The following is a 5736-nucleotide window of genomic DNA, read 5'->3' as shown; positions in this document are numbered from 1 at the left end:
CTCCTGCTCCTGCTCCTCCCCCGCGCGCCCGGGGCTATTTTGGGAAGCGAGGGAGGGGCACGAGGAAGAGGAAGAAGACCCCCCCCCGCATCGACCTCCCCCGACTTCTCCGCGCTCCCCGTTGCCCCGGGGCAGGGAGAGACCCCCGGCCCCGCTTGGGAAGGGGCTGCGTAAAAGCATCAGGGATTCTGGAGAGATTTGGGTCCTGGGGACGCCTGGGAAGTTAGATAGGTGTCGCCCTGCAGGGAGATTCTTATTTTTTAAGCGATTGCCAAGGGCCTGCACAGAAGAGAAGCGGGAAATAGAGTTGGAAAGGGACCCCAAAAGGTCCTCCAGTCCAACCCCCCCTCCAGCCCTACATGGGTCTTCAACCTACCGCCTTGAGATTAATATGCTCCACTGACTGAGCTACCCTAGGCCTATACTGCACCTGCATCATCATCATCCTTATCGTTATTGTTATTGTTATTATTAATTTGTGGGCTCTCCTTCCTTAATATAATAATAAATTTTTATTTATACCCCGCCCTTCCTGGTTCAAAAACCGGGCTCAGAGCGGCTAACAACAAATTTAAAACACTTTAAAACAATTATAAAAACAGCATAAAATACAGTATAAAAACATGAATAGCAATAAAATTCCTTGGAGGTTAATAATAATAATAATAATAATAATAATAATAATAATAATAATATTTTATTTATACCCCGCCCATCTGGCTGGGTTTCCCCAGCCACTCTGGGTGGCTCCCAACAGATTAAAAACAGGCTGGATGGCTATCTGTCATGGATGTTTTAGCTGAGATTCTTGCAACACAAGGTGGTCAGACTCGATGGCCACCGGAGGTCCCTTTCAGTGCTAAGATTTTTTTGGTTTAGCTTGGCAAGTCCATGTTTGATGAGGAAGCCCTTGATCGGCCTTCAAAAACCGATGAATTTTAAGTTTGCCTTCTGAAAATGTCAGGCAATGCAAAATAATGCTAAATAAGAAAAATACTAGACTGAGCTGGGTGGAGCAGAGTGCGGCTTCATTTGGGCCTCATTTGCAGCGCTGTTTGCTTTTTGCAAAATAGCACCACCAAGCCTTGCATACCCTGTTTCACTGGCTGCAATGTTGGGGAGAGCACAACATATCCTGCCCCCAGCAAGCAAAGACCATTCTTTCAATCTGCCTACAGCTTCCGTTTTCTCCCTTGCTTTGGCTGAATCTGGAGCAGTTTTCCAGGGCCGACATCAGAGGGTGCCAGAGATTAGTAAATAACAGCAGGCAGGATGTTTGGGTTGCATAAGGATATTTTGACTTCTTGTGTTCAATGAAGGCGGCTGGAAGGGAGAGCGGACAGCCCTGGCATGATGCCACCCCGAGGGGCTCCCTTTGGGCTGCTCCCCCCCCGTGTCCGTGGGCAGAGGAAATCTCCAAATTTAATGGGGAGACCTGCCAATGGTTTGTGCAGCGAATCGAATGCAACGGTGCAAACAACAGACCCTTCTGAACACTCATCTGCAGCCAAAGCAACCACTTCTGCAACAGAGTGCCAATTTTTTTTAAAAAAATAAATACACCCCCCCACTTGGACATTTCCAATAAAATGCAACCCCTCCCCGGATGGGAATGTTGCCCCCCCAAAAAAAGAGGGCATGTCCAGGAAAACCCGGACACATGTCAACCCTAGGTGCTGTTCCCCCCTCCAATGGAATTATCGTTATCATTATCATCTGAAGGCAGCCCTGTTTAGGGAAGCTTTTAATGTTTAACAGACTATTGTATTTTAATATTTTGTTGGAAGCCGCCCAGAATGGCTGGGGAAACCCAGCCAGATGGGCGGGGTATAAATAATAAATTATTATTATTATTATTTATCAGTGCTTTTTCTAAAAAAATGTTTTGGGGTACCTCATTTTGACTCAGGAAAATCGCCATTTTATAGTTCAAATCGGGGAAAATAAATACAGGAAATGGACATAAGTACAAAGATTCACAAAACGTTTCAGAGTATGCGTTCCCCTGCGCGCGCACCCCCACAAAGCACTTACCATCATCATCATCATCATCATCATTATTTCCATTTCTATACTGCTTTACATTTTAAAGAACAAATCTCAAATAAGTTTACAGCACATTAAAAATTGAATAAAACAAGGAAAATATTTCAAAGTGGCATTTTGTTTTCCCCAACCAGAGATCTCCACGTGGTCGCAAAATGCGCCTGGCACCTGGCTGATTTCGAACCCAGCTCTGGACGCTCCTGCCCAAGGTGTCCTCATCCAGTAGCTCAGAGTCACTAGGCAATCCAACCCACCGCCAAGTCTCCTTCGACGGGCCATGAGCCCATTTCTCTGCATGTTCCTCAGGAGGTGGATAAGGCAAGCAAGGCTCTCCTTGGGGAGAGCAGGCCACAAATGGGGAGCCATCGCAGAAAAGGCCCTTTCTCCGGCTCTCCCTTCTCGGTGGTGGTGCCCGCCCTGTGGAACGCCCTCCCATCAGATGTCAAAGAGATAAACAACTACCTGACATTTAGAAGACATCTGAAGGCAGCCCTGTTTAGGGAAGCTTTTGACATCTGGTGGGAGGGTGTTCCACAGGGCAGGTGCCACTACCGAGAAGGCCCTCTGCCTGGTTCCCTGTAACTTGGCTTCTCACAGGGAGGGAACCGCCAGAAGGCCCTCGGAGCCGGACCTCAGTGTCCGGGCTGAACGATGCGGGTGGAGACGGTCCTTCAGAAGACAACCTTGCTCCGCCTTCCGAGGGACAGCCCTTTAGAAAAACCAAAATCTTACCATGGCTTGGCTGCCTCTTCTGTACCAAGCTAGCCGTAACGTCAGATGTGCATCAGGGTGCAATCAAGACACATATAAAAAACACAATGAAAATGTTTTTAAAAAAAAATATAATAATAATAATCTTTTTTATTCAGTTTTATGCTATACATTTTAATTCAAACAGTAATCATTATCATCAACATTTAGAATTTCCTGAATCCTTAGACTTCCCTCCACTCCTCCATAGTTTCCATTATCAAACTTTTTCTACTGCATCATATATTTTCTTTATTTTTCTTAAAATAATCCATTTTTACCTTAGCTTTTAATGCATTACAAGCATGCCTCAAATCCTGCCAAAGTTTGTAGTTGTTTACAGTGTTCTCTTAAGTAAATTGTAAACTTATTCCATTCCTTATTAAAGTTTTTACCTTCCTGGTTTCTGATTTTCCCGGTTATTTTTGCCATTTCAGCGTAGTCCATCATCTTCATCAGCCATTCTTCTCTGGTTGGGATTTTATCTTCTTTCCATCTCTGGGCTAGTAATATCCACACTGCTGTGGTCGCATACATAAGTAATCTTTTCTCCTCCTTTGGTGTCTCTGCATCCAAAATTCCTAGTAAAAAAACTTCTGGTTTTTCCACAAACATTATTTTAAACATTTTTTCCCAACTCATTGTATATCATTTCCCAGAATGCTTTTGTTATCTTGCATGCCCACCATCGAAAACTTTTTTTAAAAGTGTTTTGAAAAATACATCAAATTTGCCATAAGCTCACCATCGCCATCTAGTGTCGCGTTTGCACAATGCACTTGAAACATTATATTTGCAGCTGTATAGCTGAGTCCCGGGTCTGCTGATGTCTCCTAACCACAGTGACCACGCTCTGCCCTCCTCAGTTGGAGACCGCAAGGGGCTTCTGAACACCGGTTGCAGGAAAGATCAGGAGTTGCTCGGGCTCTCGAATCTTGCTTGCTGCTTTCCCACAGAAAGCCAGCAGTAGTGTAATGGTCAAGAGCAGTGGACTTGTAATCTGGTGAACCGGGTTCGATTCCCTGCTCCTCCATATGCAGCTGCTGGGTGACCTTGGGCCAGTCACGCTTCTCTGAAGTCTCTCAGCCCCACTCACCTCACAGAGTGTTTGTTGTGGGGGAGGAAGGGAAAGGAGAATGTTAGCCGCTTTGAGACTCCTCAGGGTAGTGATAAAGCGGGATATCAAATCCAAATCCACAGAGAACAGGGCAGTGGGCTGCAAGGGCTGTTGGCCTGACCCAGCAGACTCTTCTATGCTCTTATGTGCCTAAGAGCCACAGATGTCGCGACATTGCCGTGCAGCCTTGCCCCCCTCTCTCTCTCATCTGTGTGTGCCAGCGAGATCTATGCCCCTTTCCCATCCCAGCACAGCCCTGCCTTTCTCACTGAGGACTCCAGCTCGGCTTCCTTCCCCCCACCAACTTGCACACAGGAGCAGCGGCAGGGCAAGGGTTAAGGCCCCCCAGGAAGAACAGCCAGCCGTGTGCATGGGGGGGACAGTAGAGTCCAGGCGTCGCCACCCGATTCTCCACCTCATTAACTCCCTGAGTCCTCTGGCACCAGCCTGTCTGTCCCATGTGATGGGAACGCTGGGAGGAGGAGGCGGCGGCAGAGAGACACCCCCCCCAGGACGCTCTGCTCCCCCTTTTTCGGCCTGAACTTGGGACAAAGTTTCAGTCCAGCACTGAGCAAGCTGGAGAAGCAACACTCAGGTAAGTCCTCTTATCTCAGACTTCCAGGGTGCTTTGGATAGAAGGGACCCAGAACTGCCTGGCTTCCCTCCCTTGTAAGGAGTTTCCTTAGCGGTCAGGGGTGTCAGGACTGGAAGGAAGACCCGGTGGATCTCCTGTTGTACCTCTGTCCTTTGAAGGACAGGATCCCGGACCTCACACGCCCCCAGCAGCCTGGCTTGGAGACCTCCAAGGACAGTGGTCTCATGATCTTGTCCTCCGTAGCGGATCCCAGGGGCAAACAGCTCTCAACGCTCAGGTGGTCCTCTTGACTCTGCTTCCCTTTGGAGAAGATCCGTTCCTCTTTGTCTTATTCACAGTATTTTGGGGGTGGAAACGGCTCGCCTCTTCTGCCAGAAGAGTTGTCCATGGCTGTGGTGAGAGTGGGTCATCCAGGAATCCTGCATCTTCTGTGGTCTGCATTAGATTGGGGCTCACCCGACTGGCATACCTCAGTTTTTCTTATGCATTTGGCCTCCCATGGGATATAGATATATATCTGAGTCCGCTTTGCGTATCCGATGAAGTAGACTGTTGCCAACTAAAGCTTGCACCACTGCAAATATGTCGGCCTTCAAGGTGTCATGGGTTTTGCTGCAATGAACTAGTGGGGCTGTTTATAAACCCCTCTGGAGGTTTGCCTAGAGAAGACCAGGAGTCCCCAACAGCTAGGAGTGGATCTTCCCATAGCAGGCAGGAAGTTTTTTTGAAGCAATACTTATTCCCACCAAACCCATTTGCTAAGAAGCAAAAAATCGGATGCATGTCTGCTTCAAAAGCAGCAATCGTCTTTCTCAACCGCCATTCAATTCGCTGCAAAAACCATTGTCTGCCTCTCTCCTTGTTCATTTCTTTATTTTATTAATTAAATGTATATCCCGCCATTCTTCCCAAAGGAGCCAGCCATCTCCACTCTCCTCCTCCTCTTAAACTAAACTCATGATGGGATTTCATTCTGGACCCATTACAGTCCTTGCAGCTCCCGACCTCTGAATCCTTTCGCTGTCTGCGCTTTGAATTTGCCCTTTGTTTATTGTCTTTAATCAATAAAGGGGTTTTAAAAAAGAAAAAAGCCTGGCCTTTTAGGAACAACCTCAGACTTTGGTGGAAATAGCAACAGCCCTGAATGTGGTTCAATATAGCGCAGTTGCTGTGGGGAGATGGTTTTGCGTGCTGCTCAGATAAATCGTCTTGGCCCAAGGCCCCAGAT

The sequence above is a fragment of the Podarcis filfolensis genome (genome assembly GCF_964270895.1).
Source record: "Podarcis filfolensis genome assembly, chromosome: 9".
In the NCBI taxonomy this organism is placed as follows: Eukaryota; Metazoa; Chordata; class Lepidosauria; order Squamata; family Lacertidae; genus Podarcis; species Podarcis filfolensis.
This window is presented reverse-complemented; position numbering follows the sequence as displayed.